General features: G+C 44.9%; 1 protein-coding gene across 1 annotated transcript in view; it reads right to left on the bottom strand.

The window, feature by feature from the left end:
- Positions 1 to 24,921, bottom strand: part of SLC45A4 (solute carrier family 45 member 4) — a 135,744-nt gene extending 110,823 nt beyond the window's left edge. The window contains exon 1 of the mRNA XM_050940844.1: positions 24,833 to 24,921. The gene's annotated coding sequence lies outside the window, so the exon portion shown is untranslated. The remainder of the gene's footprint in view (positions 1 to 24,832) is intronic.
- Between the last annotated feature and the right edge of the window lie 1,166 nt (positions 24,922 to 26,087).

Here is a 26,087-nt window from a genome sequence, read left to right on the forward strand (position 1 = left end):
TCTCCTCTGGTTGGATATGCAATCTGCTTTCAAACATTTATTATCCTGCCCATCTCCTTGCCTTCCAAGTGGTCAGATCTGGGCAGGCTTTAAAACATTTAATATACTATGGTTAACGTCATTTCTTTAGGGAACAGGAAATTTTCTTGCCAACTCTTCTGGAGATTGTGTGTGTGTGTGATCCCCTACCCCCAGTATTAACTCAGCAATAAAAATCGATGTGATGCTGCTCCTTCTAACACACCTGTTAGCATTTCCACAGTGCTCCAGTTACAGAATTCAAAGGACTACAAAGGGATAATGTTATATCTCGAATAAGGAGTCTGCCTCAAAGATTCAGCTATCAGCTTTGCCTTATCCAATCTCTTCACTTTGTAGGGCCTGTTCTATTTTCTCAAGCAGTCTGCAGCAAAGAACAGCTTTTCTCTGAGAGAATAATTTGTATTTTAATAATATTTAGCGGTTAAACACAGCCTTTCATATTCCTAAAATTATATAACAATGATCTATTTTATCTTCAACAGCCATGCAAGATAAGTTTGTGTGTGTACATGCATGCACACATACATATACATTAGAGGTGTTTGAAAAATAAATGTATTTGAGAGAAATTGTGATTTTTTAAAAAATTTCCTGTGAAAAAGTCAGTTTTTTTAAAATGAGAAAATTGCAATTTTTTATTTAAAACTCCAAAAATGTGTATTGAACACTTATGGATTTATGATGTCAGAGAAAAAGTTGGAATATTTTGAACAAAATGAATTGTTTTGTTTTTGGTTGAAAAGTCATTTTTCATCAAAAAATGTTTCAGCAAAAAAATTCAACCATATTTACTATATACTCATGTTACAGGTGGAGGAAATGAGGCAGAGAAGTTTAGGTATCTTGCTCAAGCTCTCAGAGGAGAGTAAGTGTGTGTCTGTAGATTTCTGCATACAGCTGTGGTGAAATTGCTACTGCAGTAAGATCCAGTTCTGGTGTCCGCACTTTGTGTGAAGGATACTGAAAAACTGGAGGAGTTTCAAAGAAGAACTATAAAGCTACGTCTACACTACAGGATAAATTCGAATTAGCTTAAACCGATTTTATAAAACAGATATTATAAAGTCGATTGTGCGCATCCACACTAAGCACATTAATTCGGTGGTGTGCGTCCATGGTCCGAGGCTAGCGTCGATTTCTGGAGCGGTGCACTGTGGGTAGCTACTGTAAAATAATGAGGCCAATAATGTCGATTTGCGTCCACACTAACCCTAATCCGATATAGTAATATCGATTTTAGCGTTACTCCTCTCGTTTTGTAGGAGTACAGAAATAGATTTAAAAAGCCCTTTAAATCGATATAAAGAGCAGTGTAGTGTGGACGGGTGCAGCGTTAAATCGATTTAACACTGTTAAAATCTGTTTAACAGCATAGTGTAGACCAGGCCTAAGAATGATTCATGGTCTGGAAAATGCACCTTACAGTGAGTGATTTAATGAGCTAAATACGTTTAACTTACTGAAGAGAAAGTTAAGATGTGAGATATTCACGGTGTATAAATACCTCCACAGAAAGAAGAAATTCGATACTAGAGCACTCTTTAACCTAGCAGACAAAGCATAGTAAGGTTCAGTGGCTAGAAGCTGAAGACAGAAGTTCAAACTGGAAGTAAGGGGCAAAAGGCAATTAACCACTGGAACAACTTATTCAGGGAAGTCATCACTTGAAATCTTTTATTCAAGGTTCGGTGTCTTTTTCAGAGCTATGCACTAGTGGGTTTTTTCCCTCCATAGAGTTTAAGGCCAGAAGGGACCATCAGATACTCTAGTTAGCTGTTTTTCAAACTTTTGTACTGGTGACTCCTTTCACACAGAAAGCCTCTGAGTGCAACCCGCCCTTATAAATGAAAAAACATGTTTTAATATATTTAACACCATTATAAATGTTGGATGCAAAGCGGGATTTGGGGTGGTGGCTGACAGCTCGTGACCCCTCATGTAATAACCTCGCCACCCCCTGAGGGGTCCTGACCCCCAGTTTGAGAATTCCTGCTCTAGTTTGACTTCCTATGTATCACAGGCCACCAACATCACCCAGCACCCACATACTTAACCCAACAACTAGAATTTGGCCAAAGTACTGCAGCCCACAGGAGACTAAACTACTGTGTGCCACAGGCAAAGATCAGGGGGACCAAGATACACCAATGCCTGCTGCCCCACAATGGCAGAGAAATGATTAAGTAAGATATAGCAGATAATCCTGGCAAGTGACCCACACCTCATGCTGCAGGGGAAAGCAACCTCCCCCAACATCACTGCTAATCTGACCTGAGGGGAAATTCCTGTGACCCCACCTATGAAGATCAGGTAGACCCTGTGCAACATGTGAGCAAAAACCAGCCAACTAAGCATAGCAGAGAGAGAGTGCTCAGTGCCACCTTAGAGCACCAGTCCACCCACCTAATGTCCCATCACCAGTCATGGCCATCCGAAGCTTCAGAGAAAGTAGACTAAAAACCAAACAAAAACACCCTTAACAAATAGACAGAAATATCCCTTCCTGACCACAGCAGGTGACAGGCTCAAGCCCTGAAGCATGAGCTTTCAGGAACATAAGACTTAAACTGGAAGGGACCCTTATGGCGGCTGAGCCCTGCCCCCACCATCACAAGCAACGTCATCCAATTTCACTAATAAATTTGCCCAGCTCTCTTTTAAAACTAATTAAGTTGTTTGCTCCCACAACTCCTATTGGGAGGCTATTTCAGAACATCACACCTCTGGTGGTTAGAAACCTTCTAGTTTCCAGCCTGAATTTATTTGTGGCCAGTTTACATCCATTTGCTCTTGTGCAAACATTGTCTTTTAGCTTAAATAGCTCTTCACTCTCCCTGGTGTTTACCATCTAGATGTATTTATAGAGACTAATCACATCCCCTCTCAGCCTTCTTTTTGCGAGGCTAAACAAGTCGATCTCTTTCAGTCTCCTCTCATAAGACAGTCCCTCTAGTCCCCTCACAATCTGAGTAGCTCTTTTCTGCACCATTTAAAATTTGAATGAACCTTGCTTGAACATAGGTGACCAGAACTGTACACAGTATTCCAAATAAGGTCTTGTTAGTGCTTTGTACAATGACATTAATACTTCTGTGTCTATGGGAGATGCCTCACTTGATACATCCTAGGATTGCATTTGCTTTTTTCGCAGCCACCATCACATTGGTGCCTCACAGTTAACCTGTGAATGACCCCCACACTCAAGTCTATGCCCTCCCTGTCACTTCCACCTTTTACGGCCCCCAACTTGTATCAGAAATTTTTATTATTAGACTTTAAGTGATACTGATACTTTGTCCTATTGAATTTCATCCCATTTCTGTCACTCCTGTCTTCAAGGTCATCCAGATCTTCCTGTATACTATTTAGCCCTTCCTCAGTATTGACAATGCCTTCTAGCTTTGTATCACCAGCAAATTTCATTAGCACACTCCTACTTTTTATGCCAACGTCATGAATAAAAACATTACATAAGAACGGCCATACTGGGTCAGATCAAAGGTCCATCAAGCCCAGTATCCTGTCCTCTGACAGTGGCCAATGGCAGGTGCCCCAGAAGGTATGAACAGACAGGTTATCATCAAGTGATCCATGCCCTGTCACCCAATCCCAGCTTCTGGCAAACAGAGGTTAGGGACACCATCTCTGCCCATCCTGGCTTGTAGCCATTGATGGACCTATCTTCCATGAATCTATCTAGCTCCCTTTTGAACCCCGTTATAGTATTGGCCTTCACAACACCCTCTGGCAAGGAGTTCCAGAAGCTGACAGTGCACAGCGTGAAAAAATACTTTGTGTTTGTTTTAAACCTGCTACCTATTAAATTCATTTGGTGGCCCCTAGTTCTTGTATTATGCGAAAGAGTAAACAACACTTCCCTATTTACTTTCTCTATACCACTCATAATTTTATAGACCTCTATCATATCCCCCCTTAGTCGCCTGTTTTCCAAGCTGAAAAGTCCCAGTCTTATTAATCTCTCCTCATACAGAAGCCGTTCTATACCCCTAATAATTTTTGTTGCCCTTTTCTGAAACCGAGGCAAAGTGTTCATTTAGTTTTTGGGCCATACCTATAGTATCTTTAACCTCCTCCCTATCCGCACTGTTCAACCTTCTCCATCCTTATTCTCTTTATTTATGTAACTAGAAGACATCTTATCCTTGACGAGAGCTAATTCAGCTCGAGTTTTAGCAATTCTCAGTTTATTCCTACATTTCCTAACCTCTAAGATGTAGCATTATTTGCTTATCAGTCTCCTTTTCCATTCCTCATAGGCTCTCTATTTACTCCGAACAACATTTTTGAGGTGGTTATTCATCCATTTGGGTCTGGAGCCTTTCCCTAGGAATTTTTGACTCTTGCTTGGGATGCAAATTGCAGCTAGTTTTTGTACAGTTGTTTTAAAGAAATTCCAAGCCTCCTCCACATCTAAGTCTGTGAGCTCTTCAGTCCAGTTGATTTTGTTAACGGATATCTTTAATTTCCTGAAGACTGCCCTTTTACAATAATAAATCATAGCCGATGACCTCATTTTGATTATCCTTTCATTTAATTTGAATTGAATCAACTCATTCATGATCACTCGATCCAAGGTAATTTCCTATGACCAGCTCTTCTAAAATGTCCTCACACCTTAACCCCTGCCTCCCTCAAAGTCTAAACATTGCATCACCTCTTGTTGGTTCGGTGATGATTTGATGAAGAAGTCTGTCATCGCGCACACATGGGAATAACTGGGCCCTACCAGTACTACTAGCATTCATTCTCCAGTCTGTATCTGAGAAGTTATGACAGTTCCCAGTAGGATTTAAAGGGTAGCCATATCAGAGTTGGCCTTGGGGACTCTATAATGGACCCCTAATACTATTCCAATAGAACCTCTTTTACAATCCTTCCCTAAAGTGATTTTGACCTAAACAGATTCTGTTTTGACCATACCATCACTTCATATTTCTGTACAGTTTACCACATCATGGATATACAATGCTAGTCCACAACCTTTGCCTTTATTTCTCTCTCTCAAACTGCACATACCCTTCAATACTTGTATTCCAGCCATGAATGCTATTCCACCATGTTTCTGTAATCCCTGAAATGTCTGCTTTGACCTCCTTCACCAGTAGTTCTAGTTTCTCCCTTTTATTGCCCAGACTCTTTGCATTTGTGTTCAAGCATCTCAGTGGTTTCCCTCAGACTTCACCCAGTTTTCTAGCCAGACTGGGGGTAGTCCTTTCACTAAGTATAACATACTACTCCAATCAATATTTGTATAGTACTTTCTTATACTTTGTACTACTGCCCCTTGCTATATCTTCATTTAGCTGATTTTTCTCCTCCTCTTTATTGAATACAGGCATGGAAATTTCAGGAGTCTCTCCCAACAATTTCCCAACATCTCCTACTTTAAAGCCCTTATCGTTCACATCAGCTTTAAATCTGAGAAGGTTAATACCCCAGGTATTCAAGTGGAGTTCATCAGTCAAGACGACTCTACTTTCTGTGAATGCCTCCCAATGGTCAATCATCCCTAAACCTTCCTTGTAGCACCAATCTTTGAGCCACACTGTGGATCTTCATTATCTTGTCACACCTTTGCCCTCCTTCTCTAGGGACTGGAAGTGTTCTGCTGAAGATCACCTGAGCTTCCACTTTAAAGCATCTTACTCATCCGAGTGTAGTTGTCTTTGCTCCATTCCAGTGGGAATCCAGCAGTGTCATTTATCCTGATATGCAGCACAATTAGTGGATTTTTCCCTGCTCCCATCAAAATCCTTTTCAGCCACATATCCACATCTCATATCCTTGCTCTTGGCAGACAGCACACTATTCTGTTCAGAAGACAGGCCTATTGATTCTTCCAAGTATCGAGTCCCTGATCACATAAACCTCTCTCTTCCTGGTGTTGATATGAATCAGTCTTATGTTCTCTGTCATAGTTCTCTGTATATCGTCCTCATTTTTGCTTGGGCTCCAGTGCCTGGCTATCTCCACTGTCATCCTCTTTTCTGCATGGACTATCTTCCTTTCTTTTCTTCGTCACTCTATCTTACATGTTTCTTCTCCTCATTCCCCAGTGTAGCAAACCTGTTACTCAACTTAATTTCACCACCACTAGCCAGTCTCTTCCTCTGACTTGTCCTCATGGTCATGTTCTTCCATGGATCACCTTCCCCTTCTGGCAGTCTGCCCTCCAGGTCCTTTTGTTCAGCAGGTGTCTGCAAATCTCAAGTTGTCTGTACCAGCTCTTCTTTTCTCTCCTGAATTATACCCTGAAATGCCCATTTGAATTCTCACATTATCTCCAATCCTTAGATCTTCTCTGCCATGATCTCTATCAGGCAACATTTCATGCATAAGTACCCTCTCAAGAATGATGTACATCCCGCAGCTTCAGCATCCAACCATCTTCTTTTCTCCTCTCCTCCTTGGGCCACTTCTTGTGCTGTTGCAGTAAACATCATTGTCTCCTCTTCCTAGTCCCTATTGCTAGAGAAAAAGAAAGTTCAACTACAAGCTTTTGGACTTGATGTAGGAATTACTACGTGAAGTTCTGTAGCCTGGTTTTGCAGGAGGTAAAACTAGATGATCACATTGATACCTTCTGCCTTAAAAATCTATGGCTCAATATAGAATTAGTCCACGCAAAAAAAGTTTAAGAACAGTATAGCCTATTTGTGGGTAGTGAAACCTATTCAATATTTTGAGACTCACAGCATATTGATATGTCAGCTTTGCCTATCCACTTTCATATGTCACCCGACTCCACAGTATATGAGCATGCCATGGTTGAGGGATGTCCTCCAAACACTGCACTGACTGTTACACAGGCTTTTAATTCAAGTTAATGCTGAGTGATCTGTTAAAAATCTCTAATTGTTGATTCAGCCCTGTTGAGACAATTCTAATGCAAAAATATGAAATTATTTTGTGCACAAAAATGGAAATTGAATATGGTGGGATGTGGGCAGGCAGTACCTTTAGTTCTGTCCCTAGGCAACTCAGTCTCACTAGCCAGAAAGTTACATGGCTTTTCACATCCTTATGTAACAGTGCGATCAACATGTTACCATGACAACGCTTGAGTCTCACAATACAGGTGTAATTTCACACATTTGCATCAAAAGGAACATGTAAAGGGCAAATCAGTCTTTCCCAAAAAGCATTTTCCCTGCTTAGTCACCTTTTTGATCAAATATATGTAGCCAGGCCTAACTGTTATTGTATTCATTAGGAGAAGGAAGGAGTGGGTCTCAGTAAGGGGACGTGTGCACTGTGTTTTGAAACCCTCAGTAGCAACTCTCAGAGTCCAGGCTGACAGAATCAGGCTTGCACTACAGCTCTGTAGGTGTTCCCTTAGAGAGCCCCCCTCCTATACAGCTAGTTTTAGTGCTGGAGCATGAGTGCCACAACCCTGAATTTGTCAACCTGGGATCTGAGACTCACTGCCATGGGTTTTAAAATGCAGTGTGGATATACCTTAAGTCTGTCTGGGGTCATAGTACGTCAGAGAACTATTGGCCAGGTTGCACAACATGAGGGTAAAAAATCCCTGAGCTCAGCTGAGGTCTTGCCTACACTTCAGCTTCCACCAATACAGCAGCACCCACTGGGAATTGGAGACAGGTTTTCAAAAAGGATCAATATCCAGCAGCGCTCCTTGTCTCAGTGGAGGTTGCTGAGTGCTGAACTCTTTTGAAAAGAGTTGTCCAAGAGATCCTAGTGCAAACAAGGCTTTAGAAACAGGAAGAAGAACTGTGCAGGGAGAACATAGCCTCATATCGCTGTGAGATATAGAAAATATCAGTGGTCTCACACAGGCCTGAATGTCCAGTTCCCCACTCGCCTGACCCCTTTTGCCCTTGTCTCTCTTCCCAGCCAGTCTCTGTCCCCCTCCTGTCTCTTCCTCTTCTCTGGGTCCTTGTCCCTGTCTACCAGATTCCCTCCCCCTTTACTACTTCTAGTCCCATGGGCTTTGTGTTCCAGTCTCCTTACCCAGTCAGTCAGTCTCCTTCATCTACTCACCAGTTCCCAATCCCAGGACCTCCCACTTGTAGTAACCTCATCCCAATGGTATCCTTCTGCGACCCCCAGCTCTGGTGCTTGTCCCCTGCATCCTAGTCAGGCTGCCTTCTCCTCTATGCTGCCTGGATGCCAGGACAGAGACACTGAGAGCACAGGAGACACAACTTCCTGATGCCCCGTGCTACGCCGGCCCAGAGTAGGGAACGCCCTGCAGCCTTGGGGTGAAGCATGCTCAGTGTAGACGGAATCTTTGGAGAATTTAGCTTCCAAACTCCACACAGGTTTCTACTGAGCATGTGTGAATTGAGATTTTTCCAAGGCTCATAATTTGGCTAGATTTAGGTGGGTTTTTTTCCCCCAGGGGAACAGCAGTAGGGACATCTCTGACACCAGGACTTTCCTTGCCAAATTTCAAGTCCTTGTTCCAAAGCATCACTCGAGGATCTCAATGAAATGGCTGTAAGTTTGTTTCTTTTTTTATTTTAAACAGGGGCAACATTCATTGTGATCTTGGAAATGGCCGAACAATTTTGGTTCAAACTTTCCAGAACAATTCATGCTGAGACACTCAACATGGAAAATTTCCACCTGAGTGGTTAAAAGTCGAGAGTCTTATAGGTCAAAGTGTTGGGCAACTTGAATTTTAAGTGGTGCTATCAGCTCTGCTTATAATATAGATCGAGGTGGCCAACCTGAGCCTGAGAAGGAGCCAGAATTTACCAATATACATTGCCAAAGAGCCACAGTAATATGTCAGCAGACCCCCATCAGCTCTCCCACCCCGTTGCTCCCAGCGCCTCCCACCCACCGGCAGCCCCGCTGATCAGCGCCTCCACCTTCCTCCCTGCACCTCCCGATCAGCTGTTTCATGGTGTGCAGGAGGCTCTGGCGGGGGGGAGGGGAGGAGCAAGGTCAAGGTCAGGGGAGGGGGTGGGAAGGGGTAGAGTGGGGGCAGGGCCTGGGGCAGAGCCAGGGGTTGAGCAGTGAGCACCCCTGGCACATTGTAAAGTTGGCACCTGTAGCTCCAGCCCCGGAGCCAGTGCTACCCCTAATATAGATATAAAGACTTTGCAAAGTCTCTTACTATAGGGGATTAATTTTCTCTCTTAGTTTACATATAAACTGCTTCCTGGGTGAAACAATAAGTTTTAACCCAGTTGAAAATTCTTCTGACCCTAGTGCATCATAGACAGCTACTAATTTCCCCCCTAGTTTGCTAGAGGCCAGCACAACCAGAAACACTGCTTTCATTACAGCAGAGTTTGAAAATTAACCTAGATCAGCTCCAGAGATTACAAGGAGCTGCAGACAGTACTGGAGATGGAGTAGCCAAACATTCAGCTGGTGGAGTTTACTACATGGCCTATCTTAAACCATCTACAGATCCTCTGCCTGCCTTCCCTTGGGTCTCCTATGCTTGATATGGGAAAGCAGGGACCCCCCAGCAGGCATCAGCACGCAGAAAGCACAGAATGCTAAAACCAGCCTAATCAAATGCCCAGGAGTTCCTTAAAAATCTTGGATGTTTTAAAATGTTCCAGACATTTTTACATGCTTTGACTTTCCTCCTGAAGAGCCGATGTCTTTGTTGAGTCTCTATCAGGGAAGCCACCAGATGACTGCTGAGCCTGCAGAGTGGTCAGGAATGGTATTCTGGTACCTAACTGTATTGCAGGACCAGCACAAGGTCTGTACTGCTGGCTCTGGAGAGATCAATTTCCCTCCTCCTGTCCCCCAAATCAGCTGCACCTTCCTGCCTGATCCGGCTCTGACACCCCCTTGCCTTATGCTTTCACACAACTCAAGTAGAGAACCCCTCTGCATTTACCAATGCACTCCTGTGGCCTAGATCCTTTTCCCAGACATTAAAAAGGAGAGGTTCGGAACTTAGCCTAACATTCCAAAGCCTCTAGTGCAGATCTGGTTTTGAGTTCATAGAGGTCAAAAATGATTGGGGCTTGAGTTTATTTTTAACTGTGCCACAGTTTCCCTGCTGTCTTGCTTCTCAGACAGGGAAATAAAACACTAGAGTGGAGAAGGGATAGTTAGTGACTCCTAGGTACTAAGGTGATGGGCTGCACTAGAAAAGTGGAAGTTAGATAAATAGGATTTTTGTAATTAACTTTTGAAATCCAAAAGATTGTGCTTTCTTTTTTAAGAGCCAAACAGACTAGTCTGAGAGCTTGCAAACTCGTTGATGTAACAGAAGCTGCCCTAGATTAGTTCACTGGTTTGAAGGTATCCATGATTACTAATGCTTTTTCGAGATGTGCCACGTAAAATAAGCTCTGCCTGCTAGAAGGAGGCACTAACCTACCATTCATAGGCATGGGGTTCTGTTGATTCTTTTCAATCGATCAGTCATGTAGAAACAAGGAAAGTGAAATGTCTGGTCTCTCAGATGAGGCAGAGAGTATCAGGTTGTCTGGAGAAGGACAGTCCCTCTTGGCTGATCCAGCACTTCAGGTTCGCTCTCTCTGTGAAAGTCTCTGTGAAATAGCCAGCTGACTTTGCAAACAAAGGAAGAGGCTGGTGGGAAGAAATGGCTATCAAGCAGTTTTTCCTCTTTTTTAAAGTATTTGGGAGAGAGCGAGGAAGTGGGGCGTGCCCGGCCGAGCTGCAGAAAAAGAGGAAACTCAAGGAGACGTGGTTTGTTTTTGTTTCAGTAAAAAATTAGTCAAAGTAAGAGAAAAAGCCCACCCGTTAGCACAGTCATACCCAGCAACAGCTACTGGAGCATTGCGTGGTTCTACGGTCAGAGCGTGGACATACGTGGCTGGCTATGAGTGTAGCATGGAATCGCTCATTGCGGCTGGTCTGACCACTCCTGGGTTCCGATCTCTGTTCCTGTTTGTTCAAGGGAAGGGGAAGAGCAGCTGTGGTGGGGAAATGCAGCTCCCTGTCTTCTGCTAAAAGCAGAGGGGGAGCTCCCATTCTTCTCTCCTTGGCCTGGGTAAACAATGCACCCCCACTCCACCCGCAGGTGCAGTGAGAATGCCCCATCCTGTTTCATTACTTCAGCCACTTCCCAGAACTACCCTGCTGGTCTCCACAGCTGCTGCGGAGCAGGACACCTGGACGCTAAAAACAAGGGCGGTTAAATGATGGGCACCAAGCAGGGTTTCCATCCGCACTGTCTCAGTATTTGACAGTGCTGCTCTTTGCCAGTGATGGGACAATAGCCCCTGCAGAGGCATGGTTTCCACACTCACTCTGGAGCCAGGTATGAAGCATGCCACCTTTTTCTGCACTGCAAGGACTGAGGCAGTAACAGTGGGAGGGTGCATGGAGTGGGGAGAACCACATTTCTCTATTCAACAGCCCCAGTTAAGGGCATTGCCTGCTCAGCTATACTCAGCAGGGCTGGAGGGAGCCCAAGATCCTATGAAGGACTACATAATTATCTGCCTGATAAATCTGTCTAATGCCAGCAGCAGCCTGACACTCAAAAGTTACTGCTTTCTGGAAACTATTAGGCTGGATCTGGGGGAAAAGTCTGTAGAATAGTCTCATATCAGGAAGATGTATTAGGCTTCCTGAGGAAAAAGATGGAAACTCCATTGCTTGGGACACTTAGAACAAGATTGGATAAAACGCTGGCAATGCACTGCAGGGAACAGTCCTGCCTGGCAAGGCAAAGACTATCTGCTCCCCTAGAAGTTAGAGATAGAAAGTGACCATGAAACCTGCTCAGGTTGTGATTTTAAAAAAATTAGGTATTTTATGTTCTTCTAAATCCCCAGGAGATCCTCAGATAACTGAGGGTCCAATCTCAGCAATTGGTGTACTCTTGTGCTTAAAGTTAAGCACGTGCTTAAATCCCTTTCTGAACCAAGGCCTGAAATAAGAGATGATAAAAGACCTATTAGGCTACCTGGTCTGTCCCCAGAATTGAAGAATTGTTTTCCATACTATTGTATTGGAGAAATATTGTCCAGACCAGCTTTGCGTAAACCACCACTTCTCTTCAAAGACTATATCAGCGTTTCTCAAACTGGGGTTTCCGCTTGTGTAGGGAAAGCCCCTGGCGGGCCGGGCTGGTTTGTTTACCTGCCCTGTCCGCAGGTCTGGCTGATCATAGCTCCCACTGGCCGCGGTTTGCTACTCCAGGCCAATGGGGGTTGCTGGAAGTGGCAGCCAGTAAGTCCCTCAGCCCACACCGCTTCCAGCAGCTCCCATTGGCCTGGAGCAGTGAATCACAGCCAGTGGGAGCCGCAATTGGCCGGACCTGTGGACGGGACAGGTAAACAAACCGGCCAGCCTGCCAGGGGCTTTCCCTGCGCAAGCGGTGACTCCAGTTTGAGAAACACTGAACTATACTCAATCTAGGAAGGCCTCACTATTAGGACATTTTTCCTATTGGTTTAAGTTTTCCCTTCTCATAGTTTCCACCTTAAATTACATTTCTGAGCATTATCTAGTATTGCACATTGTAAATAAAATTACGTCTTCACAGATACATTTTAGAGTCACTCTCAAGCTTTTAGATTAACTGGGAATGGCCCAAAGCCAAAGACTTAGTCATGGCCAAAGAAACTGAAGATCTAATACACTTAGTAAAGGACTCCCAGGAAAAGTAAGCTTCAAACAAAACAGCCCCGTTGGTAGGTTTGAAATTAAAGGAATCCTCAGAGTGATTGAATTAGAGCCAAGGATAATCTGAATGTCACGTGAGACAACTCAAGGAAAGTTTCCTTGAGCTCCCATGTAAATAGATCATCCAAAATACCAGTCCTCTGCTCTGCAGATCAGAACAATCTGTCAGTGATGAGAACAGTGGAAGTGACATGGAAAGCAGCCATCATATCAATAAATATCAGGTCTCCTTAATCATGAACATTAAAAAAAAAAAAAAGACATTGGCAAAGCTGGGCAGCTGAAAATCTGACTTCTTTGTTTAAGTGTGTTTCCAGTTTCCATATAATCTTTATGTGGGTTTCTTGTCCAAGCCCAAATGTTTCCATGCTGTTAAAGATATTTTACATAGGAGTGAGGCTGCTATGCAGGTCCTGGGAGGGGACATCATGGGCAGGAGTCTTTCCCTTCTTTGCAGCCTCCCCAGCTTTGATTGTGGGTTTGCTACCCCTCTAGCAGACAGAAGAACCTGGGTCCGTGTGATTTCAAACTGCCCTCAAAGTGAAATGACTGCCCTGCTGGGGATGTGTTACTGTTGAAATCTAGCCAGCACTTTCCTCTTATGAAATGTGAAGAAAAAGAGTTAAGCCATTGCATTTACTTAATTAGCCACAACTGACATGTGTCCATCGCTGAGACAGTTAATCAGAAATCACTGTATGTATTTAGGTTCCTAATAGCCTTCCATACTTAATATGTCTTTGTAAAACAGTACGTGCCATGAGCTCAGACATCTGGCATCGCTGGAGTGACTTTGTTCTCACAGTAAGTTCTTAGCCCTATTCTTCAAAGCACTCTAGACATTTATCCTTACAAACTCGCAGTGAGGTAGGCACATGTTCCCATTTTACAGATAGGGAAACTGAGACAGCAGGAACTACCAACCTCCCTTTCTTTCAACAACTACTGCAGCCATAGGTTGCCCTCACTTTGCACATGCACTTCCTGCTGACAGAACAGAAGTCACATGCACAGCTTGTGGACACTGTATGATCCTTAGCTTCATATTGCTATTTTAGTACCCTCTGCTGATCGCTACTGATTGGGAAGAAATCTAGCCATGAAGAATGTTTCTGCAGTGCTGGCTCCTGTATGAAAGCTGATGGCTACTCCTGCCAGAGGGCCAGCTGCGATGCCCTGCCCGGCCAGAATAGCCCTTGCCGTAAGGAGAGCGATGAAAAAGGAAGAAGAAGTTGTGCCTGCAAGATTCAAAATCTGAGGCTGGATTGTGATTTCTCTTTGACTAGTGCAGTGGCTCTCGAACTTTTTTAGTGGCGACCCCTTTCACATAGCAAGCCGCTGAGTGCGACCCCCCCCTTGTAAATTAAATACACTTTTTAATGTATTTAACACCATTATAAATGCTGGAGCAAAGTGGGGTTTGGGGTGGAGGCTGACAGCTCGTGACCCCCTGAGGGGTCCCGACCCCCAGTTTGAGAACCCCTGGACTACATGTTAAACTTGGTCAGAATCAGGCCTTTGGATCCCATAAAACTCGGGCTCTTGGTTTCGGGCCCAGAACAGACCCTGCTTTAGGAGATGAGTCACAGAGTCATAGCCAAGCAGCAGTTGCATTAGGGTGTGGTGAGGAAGCCACATGATAGATGAAAGCCCTCCCGCCTCCCCTTAAATATAAAATCGAATCGAATAAAACAAATAAATCAAACATCTGGCATGAGATGGCAAGCATTCCTGGTGTGGTGTTCAAGGGAAGCCTGTCTGTGTGGGATGTACTGGAGAAATTGCTCAAGAACAGTTCATTCTCATAAAATAGTCTCTGGCTGGAATTCAGGTCACTGTTTTCATATTTTAGCTCTGGCGTACATGGCTGCTTTGATGTATATGTACAACCAGTGGGAACGTGTTTGTTTCATACATGCCCCAGCTACCATAGTGTCCTAGAGCTTATGAGATTCTTCCTTTATAGTCATTCTCTGACCCCTTCTGGAGTGGAGTACTCACCCTACCTCAGTCCAGCATTGTACCATCCCCTCCATTTGGCTCATACATGGAGAGTGTCCTGCTGGCAGCCAGGTAATTCATAGAGTCTTGGTGGCCTGTGGTCGAAGTGCCATATTTTGAATGTACTCGGTAAACCAGAGCTTCAAGTTCTGGTAGCAACTCTTATGAAGAAATTAAATGGAGTATCATGCACACTGGTTGTGGGTGGGATGGAGAAAGGATGGTCTTGAGGCAAAGGTGCTGGGGTGGGAGTCAGGAGGCCTGGGCTCTGTTCTCAGCTCTGCTGCAGACTTGCAGTGTGACCTTAGGCAAGTCACTGATGAGGCCCACATTCTCAAAGTTATTTACGGAATCTCACCCTGAATCTTCGTGGCTCAGGTTTCCATGGGGACAATGATCCTTCCAGTCTCCCGCCCTTTTACTGTCTTATCTAGTCAGGTTGCAAACTCTCCAGGGCAGGGACTGTCTCCTGCTATGTGTCTGCAGAGGACAAGGGTCTCTGGGCTCAGCTGAGGCCTCTAGGTGCTACATGAATACTATTACTCCTATATAAAATAACAGTGGCGGTGAAGAGGTTTTCCCGGTATTCAGGCTAAAGTGTCACAGCTAGGGTGACCAGACAGCAAATGTGAAAAATTGGGACAAGGAGTGGAGAGTAATAGGAGCCTATATAAGTAAGACCCCAAAATTGGGACTGTCCCTATAAAATCGGGACATCTGGTCACCCTAGTCACACCAGCCTCAGTGCCACGCAGCATGCTACACATTGGTTCCTACCTTCTACCCCTGGAAGTGGCTACATTTTAGTGGTGCATGAAATGATTCCTGTCAATCTAATTTGTGAATCTGTTAAGTGCTCCAGGAACCTCCTTGATGAAAGGAATGGTAGGAATGTAAGATTGTTATCTAGCAGCCTCCCACTGCATCCAGGGCTTGCCAAACCACCGCAGAGTTGGAGGATTCCATTTGCCCCATGTATTATTTTCAAGCCCTGAATTTTTTTTAAACGTCCTCATCCATTTCAAATGAAACCCGAGGGGAAAAGCTAACACCCCCTCGCAACAAAATAAAACAAAAAGTTCCAGAACAAGTTAACAGCAAACTTGCTGTCTATAACCATCTTCCTGCCCATGAAGTTCTTGTTCTCCTCCCATCAAAGCTCAAAAGTTTTTTTTACAATAGCAGCCTTGCCCTGCCTAGTATTCCGACAGTTTTAAAGATTAGAAATATCAGAATCACTACTGTGAAAAGCCTATAGTATTCGTTCTCCTAGGTTTTATGGGATTAGGTTTAATAACTATATTAAAATGTGTGTACTCAGTACACAGGGTCCTTTGTGCAGCACAGTAATGAAATATAATCCAGTCCAAAAATTTAGCAAGAAAAATCAAATGAAAAGGCAGGGCTGCCCAGAGGGGAGGGCAAGTGGGGCAATTTGCCCTGGGCCCTGCAGGGGCCCCCACGAGAATATAGTATTCTATACTGATGCAACTTTTTTTTATGGAAAGGGCCCCCGAAATTGCTTTGCTCCAGGCCCCCTGAATCCTCTGGGCAGCGCTGTGAAAAGGAATCTAAATAGGCATATGGAGGAATAGTGTTCCTGTTTCACTGGCGATGCAGTTAGAATGCTAGAGCAATGTTATGTTACAATAGTTCACTAATCGGTCACCAGCAATTTGGAGGAGATTAAAATTCCTCAGGAGATCCAACCACGGAAAACTTGTTTTAAGTTTCTTCTGCTACTGTATTTAGAATAAATTTGTTACAAGTTTTCCCTCCTAGAAGACAGACAAGGCAATCCTTGGGTTTTAAATAGACAAATGAGAACAATGTGAGGATCCCTTTTTGTGACTATGTTGGGGGGTGCAGTGCTCCAGGTAACTGGCAATATGGCGTGGGGTCAGAAGTTTACATTCTCAGGCCTACGACTGCCTTTCGAGCTAAACAATATGTTCCTTTAAAGTTAGCATGAGTACATGTAATCATTTATCATTTTCTTGTGTTCTTTTGTTTATGGTACAAGATGTAATCGATCAAAGGGGGGGGGTCAGTAGTATGGGTTAAGGATATAGTTAATTAAAAGATCCGGTAGTTAATAAATTGTAAATGATGAATTGTAGCACCTGTGAACATCTTTGTAAACAAGTAAGGTATATAAGACATGGCAACGGATAGTGATGTGTGCATGATCTGAGATTTTATATCTCCTTGCACCTTATTTGACTCAAATAAAGATACTTGCTTCTCCACTCCGGTGTGGTCATTGGGGATACGCACACCGGGCAAACGAACCCCAACTGTTGCCCCCCTGCAACAGCTTTGGCGACCGCGGCAGGACGGTCTGAGGCTGAAAAATTAGCCTTGCCCGGACCCTCTCCGGTGGCCGACGGACTGAGACAGTCACTGATGCCCAGCGCGCACCGGTGCTTTCACCGGGGGCCTCAGCGAAGTCTGGTACGGTCGACCCCGGGAGGCACAACGGTGCAACGCCCCAGAAGGTGGAGAAGCTTTGGTCCTGAGCGACGGTGAGGAACCGGTCTCGGGGATAAGGTAGGATAAAAGTTAAAGGGTTTAATCTGTCACCTGCTAAGACCTGGGGACGCCCAGGGTCTCCCGGTAAGGAATGGGACAGGGACAGTCACAGGATAAGGTAGCGTGCACGCCTTTAGAATGCATTCTGGTTGCATTCTCGGTAATTGGAAAATCTTTGGAATGGATCCACTAACTAAGGGTAAACTAAAAAGGTATTGTACAATAGACTGGCCTCAATATCAGCTAGAGGACCAGGAACGGTGGCCACCGGAGGGTTCAATTAATTATAATACGATCCTCCAACTTCTTTTATTTTGTCAGTGAACTGGTAAATGGAATGAGCCTATGTATGGTCAGATATTTATGTCATTATGGAACAGAACAGATATTTTGAAGCAGTGTAATTTGATTCCAACAGGCTTAGGGAAGAGTTGTGAAAATGTTTAAAACTCATTATTTACTGTAATAGCAGGAGCGGGGTCACATTTGGCCACAGCACCCCCATTGTATGGTGACAAAGTCCCCTCAGCCCCGCCAATTGAGCCCGCCACAGGTTTGTACCCTTTAATTACTCAAACCTGAATCGCTCGCAATGCTACGGCTACTCAGGAGTTAACCACTATGCAGGTGTACTCTCATGTTCCTTTTAATTCTGTGGATCTAGCGGCTTTCAAAGTGCAGGCAGGGGAATTTTCTATCAACCCCTCCCGATTTATTTCAGTTTTTGAAGGCTGTCTGGTTAGTCATAAACCTGACTGGGATAACTGCCAGGTACTTCTGTGAACACTCCTCTCTGAAGTGGAGCAAAACCAGGTTTCAGCTAAGGCATGGGCAGAAGCAGAATGAAGATATGAGCAAAGTCTTGATACTTAGAAGGAGGCCAGGGAGGAATTACAGAAAATTATAGATAAATTCCTGCAGTGTGGGGTATTACAGGAGTGTCACTCAGCTTGGAATACCCCTATCTCACCAGTCCAGAAACCGGACGGCAGTTATCGATTGGTGCAGGACTTAAGAGCAGTCAACGAGAGGGTTAAGACTCTATACTCCCTCGTGCCCAACCCATATACGCTGCTAGCCTCTGTGGGGGGACAGTATTCATGTTTCTCAGTTCTTGATTTAAAGGATGCCTTTTTCACAATTCTGGTGGACACAGGGTCCCAGGAAATTTTCTCCTTTGAATGGGAAGACGCAAACAGGAATAAAAGGCAACTATGTTGGACAGTGCTGGCACAAGGATTTAAGAACTCCCCCACTCTTTTCTGTCAAGCTTTATCCCGGGACTTGGAAGGATGGGAAAATGAGAACAAAGTCCTTCTCCTACAGTACGTTGATGATTTATTAATCGCAGCAGTGGGACTAGAAGTATGTCTCCAGGCAACCGTAAGTCTTTTAAACTTTCTCGGGCTGCGGGGGTATAGCGTGTCAAGAAATAAAGCCCAAATTGCCCTCCCCGAAGTACGTTACCTAGGCTTCCAGATCAGACAGGGGGAACGCCAGCTTTCAAGGGGGAGGCTTGAACCTATTTGTCGAGTTTCTACTCCCCGAAATCGCAAGCAGCTCAGAGTATTCCTGGGAATGGCAGGATTTTGCCGCATATGGATTCCAGAGTTTGGACTACTAGCTAAGCCACTGTATGAATGTGTTAAAGGGACCGATCAGAAACCGTTTTACTGGACATCAGAGGCAAATAATGCCTTTACCTTAATAAAAAGAAAATTGATGGAAGCCCCAGGCCTGGGTCTGCCCGATCTTTCTAAGCCCTTTCAATTGTATGTACATGAAAGAAAAGGGGTGGCCCTGGGACTACTTACACAGTTATTGGGCTCTTGGAAACGCCCAGTGGCTTATTTCTCCAAACAATTGGATCAGGTTGCTAAGGGGTGGCCGGCATGCCTACGGACAGTTGCAGCTACAGCTCTGGTGTTAGAGGAAGCAGAAAAACTGACTTTGGGGGTGGGAGGGGGCTGTTCAAGTATACACTCCACATATGGACCAAGCCTTACTGGACACAAAGGGGGGTCTCTGGCTCACCCAAGCTCGGGTAGCCCGGTATCAGGCTAAGCTCTTAGAGAACCCCTAAGTTACCCTGCAGGCTTGCCCCTCCCTTAACCTAGCCACCTTGCTGCCAGAAACAGAGGGCCAAGAGCATGACTGCTTGGAAGTTATAGATGCCCAGTATTCCAGCCGTCAGGATTTAAAAGATCAACTTCTTGCTAACGCAGACTATGAGTGGTACGCGGATGGCAGTAGCACTGTTGTAAATGGACTTAGAAGGGCGGGCTATGCCGTGGTGTCTCTCCATGAAACTGTGGAGGCAAAAAGCCTGCCCCCGGGACTTCAGCCCAGCTAGCCGAAATAGTGGCTTTAACTCGTGCGCTTGAATTGTCAAAAGGGAAAAGGCTTAATATTTTCACAGACTCTAAATATGCTTTTGGTGTACTACATGCCCACGCAGGTTTATGGAAACAAAGGGGATTATTGACGGCTCAAGGCTCCCTGGTCAAGCACAGGTTACAAATTCTTCAGCTTTTGGAGGCCGTACAACTCCCCTTAAAGGTAGCAGTAATGCACTACAGGCTCATCAAAAGAAGGATCACAGTATTAACCGAGGAACACTGCTAAGACTGTGGCTCTTAAACTTGTTAAAGAGATTTTTCCTAGATTTGGCCTGCCTCGATGGATGGAGTCTGACCAGGGAACACACTTCACCTCAAAAATTGTCCAGAATGTCTCGGATATCCTCCAGCTCAACTGGAAACTTCACACCCCTTGGAGGCCACAGGCCAGTGGAGTGGTAGAGCGCACTAATCAGACACTCAAAAGGCATCTAGCCAAGATATGTCAGGAAGCGTCTTTAAATTGGCCTGATGCCCTACCTTTGGTTTTACTCCGCATTCGAGCTCTTCCTAAGGGTAGAACTGGTTTAAGCCCCTTCGAGATTATGTTTGGAAGGGCATGGCCTGTGAATGGTACCCCGATCCTGCTAGGGGAACGGGAGGCTGGGTGTGGATATTTGTCTCAGTATATGTGTTCTCTGTCTGCTGTTTTATGTTCTTTTTACAGATACATTAAGGACTCTCAGCCACTCCCTTTGGATGCACCTGTCCATTCCCTACAGCCAGGTGACTTCGTCCTTGTCCGTACCTGGAAGGACGAACACCTCCTGGAACAGTGGGAAGGACCCTATCTCGTCTTACTGGTTTCCCACACGGCAGCTAAAGTAGAGGGACACAAAAACTGAATTCACTACTCCTGACTAAAAGCTTTACCTTCACCGCAGAATCCAGACACTAAGCAGTGGATGGTTCAGCCTGCCGGAACCAGAGAATCGGAAGATTTGGGACTCAAGTTATTGTTTAAACGCAAATCACTCTAATTTGGCCATGTTTTTAATACTTGTATGGGTGTTTACTGTTTCTGGACAGCTGGCCCCTTTATCCTTCCGCTCCCCAGAAAATAACTGATGGGTCCTTTTAGCTGTCACAGCCTCTAATTCTTCCCACTTTTGTGTAGGGAGTGGTTACACTTTAGGGTCTGTATTTACTACTTGTTCTGTGGGGGTGGCTATGCCCTTGCAAGAAATTCACAAATATGCTAAACTTGCTGGTTTCAATATTAAATTGACAGCTGGGCATCTGTCTCGGTTTGGTTCTATCGCAAGTCCTAAGCCCTATACAAACCAGCATCGTCTTCAGAGTAGGCTAATGGCCGTGTCCTCAAATGTTACTTCCTGTTTTACTATTGTAGGGGCACAGAAGGTTGATACTAATTTAACCAACCATGAGATGAATTCTTCTGTTTCCCCAATCCCGACTTCTTATTTTTTGCACACTTATACCTTCCCCGTGGGTGGTTTTTGCTCTGCGGACTAACCGCATTTACCTATGTCCCAGCTAACAGTTCGGGAGGCCCTTGTTCTCTCGGACGATTAACCATGGGGGTTGTCCCTGGCCATGCTCTAGTTTTAAAGACACCTGGACCTATCCGAGCCCAGAGGGCTCGGCGTGGCCAGCCTCTGGATGAAACATGTGATTCTAAGGTAAACTTGGTGTCTAAATCTCAGGCCATAGCCCTTGCTACTTCATTGGTCGGAGTCCCAGGCCTGGCCTTAGATGCAGAGCTCCAGCTTGCTAAAGTGGCCTGTGCCCTTGCCAAGTTCATTAATCTAACTTCTACTTTAATCTCTGACTTGGCCTCGGAACTCACAGGGGTCCGAGAAAGGTACTCCAAAATCGCGCTGCAATAAATTACCTCCTCTTAAGGGCATAATCATGGCTGTGAGGAATTTAAGGGTCTCTGTTGCTTTAACCTTTCTGATCACAGCCAAAGCATTAAAAATAGACTGGCTAAGTTGCGTGACATTGTCACTCACATAACGCAAAATAGTGACAATAATTGGTGGGGTTCTTGGGGTTTTGGTAATTGGTTTGGGTGGCTTAAAAGCATTTTTACCTCCCTGCTAGTGGTAATAGCAATTGGTTTGCTCTTCTGCTGTGGTCTGCAGATAGGAGTGCCTTGTTGTAAAATCTGTCTTTCTGCCCTCCGTCAGCCAACAGAAATGTACCCCCTTAGGGCAGTCTCGCTGCCAACATCAGGTGGCTTGCCCTTTGATCTTATTCTAAGTAATGAATATGAGAAAACTCAACGAAAGGCCTTTGAGTATTCTCAAAGGGGGGATTGTTGGGGGGTGCAGTGCTCCAGGTAACTGGCAATATGGCGTGGGGTCAGAAGTTTACATTCTCAGGCCTACGACTGCCTTTCGAGCTAAACAATATGTTCCTTTAAAGTTAGCATGAGTACATGTAATCATTTATCATTTTCTTGTGTTCTTTTGTTTATGGTACAAGATGTAATCGATCAAAGGGGGGGGGTCAGTAGTATGGGTTAAGGATATAGTTAATTAAAAGATCCGGTAGTTAATAAATTGTAAATGATGAATTGTAGCACCTGTGAACATCTTTGTAAACAAGTAAGGTATATAAGACATGGCAACGGATAGTGATGTGTGCATGATCTGAGATTTTATATCTCCTTGCACCTTATTTGACTCAAATAAAGATACTTGCTTCTCCACTCCGGTGTGGTCATTGGGGATACGCACACCGGGCAAACGAACCCCAACTGTTGCCCCCCTGCAACAACTATATACTGCATTAGGACATGCACTGGTCTGCAAGTATTTACTTAGCCTTTCCAAGCACAGATTGATTAGATAACACGGGGAACAATTACCCAATAGGCACGTACCTATGTGTATATCAGCGTGCATAATATCCCCCTCACCCCCACGCATCCCAGACATGGCCAAATCCTCTTGCTTCCTTGTCCACAACATTAAAAGAAATCTGCCTCCCTCCTTTCCAGTCCAGATGGCCAAGTCGCTCTCTTGCTCCCTAATCATTTTCTCTGGTGTCTCGCTGATCGTAACCTTCCTTTTCCTTCTCCAATCCATCCAAAAATGCTGTTCCCAAAATCATCACCTTATTCCGAGTCACTTGCCTGGCTCCCCATTGCACTGTGCATCAACTTCAAACTACTTCTTCTTGCCTACATGGCCCTATATCATCCAGCACCTGCCTTCAGCTCTGACCTGCCCTCCTTTCACATCCTTCTGCCCTTCCAGCACCACCTCGGACACCAGTCTCTATATTTCCTTTGTCTCCTCTTCTCACAGGCAACTCTGTGTATCTTCTTCCATGCCACTCCTTGGGCATGGGATAACCATACACAGTCTATTTGGCAAGCCCCCTCCTTCAGGCCAGACCTGAAAACTTCCCCCTGCAGCCTCACTTACCAAAATGGGAGATGTTTGCAGGCAAGCAAAGAGAACCTGGGTCACCAAGACATAAAAACATATGAACTGAGACAATATGCTCATGTATCCCTAACCGGAGCTCTCCCTTGGCTTCCCCTTCCTGGTGGATGTCATAACCTCACTTGTCCATCATATCCATTGGGTTAGGCTTCACTGCCCAACTGTGTAAGGATATTGGGCCCTTGGACTGTAAGCCCTTTGGAAAGGGAACAGTCACTTTTATGAAGGGCATAAAACATTGATGGTGCTGGAAAAAATCAGAAATCCAAATTAAAACCAGACAGGGCTGGGCTTTCAAAATACGGCCCTCTATGTTATCGGCATAGCTTTACTGAAGCCATAATGAAAAGCTCTTTGTTAGACTGGCAGCAGATTGAGACTCAATATCTTTTGTCTACATCTCTCTCCATGCCCCCGCCCCCTTCCGTCTCATACCCACATACACATGCACAGAGCAAGAAAACTCCAATGAATATACATTTTCTCCAAGAGGAAGCAGACTTGCATGGATGAGATCTTCCATCTCTGCATGGTGTTCCATCCTGTCCCTAAATATTTCTGAAGCACCTATCACTGTAGTATCTAGGCTCTACATAGAGGAGTTTATGCAAGTCTTTAACAAAACAGGACTAGCCCTTTAAAAAGGGGTCTCTCTCCTCCTAAGTTTTTTACAAAGTCAGTCAGATAGATATAATTCTCCCAAAGCAGGGGAGCATATATAGTTTAAGGGCACCATTCAGCATCATCTAGTATTTTGCATCTCCCATCCCCCCAAGACTTAGCTAATCACAGCAAATATCCTAACCCTAATTCAACCTGACCAAAATGAGACACAACTGCATCCACCCGATTGTTGTTTCCATTCAAAACAGACATTTAAAAAACTGGACAGCTTCTGCTGTACCAAAATCTGCAGTATTCATGATGTTTAGCCTGGGAAATGCTGTAGCATCTTTAGCCTCAGGGGATGGGAGATGTGCAGATTTTAATAGCACTCACTGTATACAGCAGAGCAACAAAATGCCTTATTTACATTCCAGCCCACACAAGCAATACAGGATAGTCCTGGCAGACAAGGGGTGTTTATCATCAGTTACACAGCTAGAGGTGCTTTCTCCCCTTGAGGCATACATGCAACTTCCCCTACCATTAAAAGGAGCAGAGCACTGGCTCTGGCAGCAGAATGCATCCCTTAGAATGGCTTAACTATGATGGGGTTTTAACCTCTTGCAAGAGGATCAGAGAATTTTTCCACCTTACTGAAATTGACATGCATCACATGTGGCAGAGAGTATCCAGAACCTGGCTTGCCAGCTGACATATCAAAGCTACCTTTTATTTAGGAAATAAATTGGGGGAAAAAAAGAAAAAACAACCTTCACATCAGTGTAAACAGTTCTTCCCGCTGTGTGTATGTAGGATCTCCGGAATATATGTACGCAGATGATGCACCTCTCATTGCTATGTTTTATGCAGCCGAATCACATGCTCCCTCATCTAATTCATTTCACTGTTGCTAGCCAGCGTTTTCTGTAGGTGTTATAAAAATATAATCAAGAATGTTCTCTGTTGATTTACCCAACGGTGCCAGCCAGCCAGAGTAGCTGGATTTCCTGTAACCTGACTTGCTACAGTGTGTTAAAAGCGTTTGCCTGCTTTCTCCTTACACATTTTTTTTTCCCTAGGGAAGGAAAAAAAAGGCCCCTGCAGATGTTTCCATCTGAGCTAAAAGCAGACTCAGAACTGAGCTAGTTCTGCTCTGCCCATGGCTGGAAGTTGAGAATGTTTACAATGCATGAAGCTGATTTGCTGACTTACCTTTCATCTCTCTCAAGAATTCCAGGCAGAAAAAATCAGTCTCTTTCCTATGAAATAAACCACAAAATCCAGAAGCAGCCACTGCAGAGCTCAGAAGTTCTCTCCGACTGTCACATTGTATGCAGCTTGCCAGGTGTAAGCATGGATGAGAACACCCTGTGCTTTTCCCCAGATGAATGAGATCAGCACATATTAGGAAAAAAACGGCCTGGTAATGTCGTGATGGTTTAGGACCAAAATACAACGTATTAAACAACAGGTTACTCTATTTTACAATTCTGTATTTTCTGCGGTCTTAATTAACACAGATTTCAAAGAGGAGATGATGCCTGTATCGCTCTGCTTTCCATGGTGTCCTGAGGAGTATATTAAGTAGTAAAGTTAATGGTATATCCCCGAGAAGAAGCAGGAGCCTTGTCCTCAGGCATCTTAGGATGGAGGGCATGTGAAGGGCACCATAAGAGGTGACTGATATGTTTTCACAACCCATGAGCTGATGTCTGGCACTGGAAGTGTGTGCTGGTGACTCAAGACAGCGTTTAGCTGTTGTTGACCTTACATGCTTTACATGGAGGTGCTAGGACTCTGCTGTCCTGTGCAGGATGTTGCTCTGATTCGCTGTCTTGCATAGGGTCCCTTTGCTGAGCCCTTGGGCTTGTGAGATACCCTTCTTCTGACTGCCACCTCCTTCCTGTAAAGTGCTCACAAGGCCACATTGCCTGCCTTTGCCCAGGCCTCCTGGGTAGCCATTACACCTAGGAGCACTGAGTGACTGGTAAGCTGAGGAAGTATTACCTGCTGTCATGGAGTCCCCGGGCGATGCTCCGGAGCTGCTCCCTACGAAGCCAGTCAGGAGTCTGGTGAAGTCTCCTCTCCCTTGGAGCAGACTGTCTTCAGGGCAAGAAGCTCACACAGCTTCACCTTCCTGGGTCTGACCTTGAAGCATTCAGTATCCTCTGTCCCTCTGTGCACTTCCCACAGTAAGTCCACCCAGGGGGGGTCCTGGGGAAGCCAGAGGGTCCTGCACCCCCACTTCACAGTCAGACATGACTCCCAGCGAGCCAGTAAAACAGGTTTATGAGATGACAGAAACACGGTCTAAAACAGAGCTTGTAGGTACAGAGAACAGGGCCCCATAGCCGGGTCCATTTTGGAGGGCAGTGAGCCAGACACCCACGTCTGCACTTCACTCCTCGTCCCCAGCCAGCTCCAAACTGACTTACCCTCCAGCCCCTCCTCCTATTGGCTTTGTCCC

This window comes from Gopherus flavomarginatus, chromosome 2, assembly GCF_025201925.1.
Source record: "Gopherus flavomarginatus isolate rGopFla2 chromosome 2, rGopFla2.mat.asm, whole genome shotgun sequence".
In the NCBI taxonomy this organism is placed as follows: Eukaryota; Metazoa; Chordata; order Testudines; family Testudinidae; genus Gopherus; species Gopherus flavomarginatus.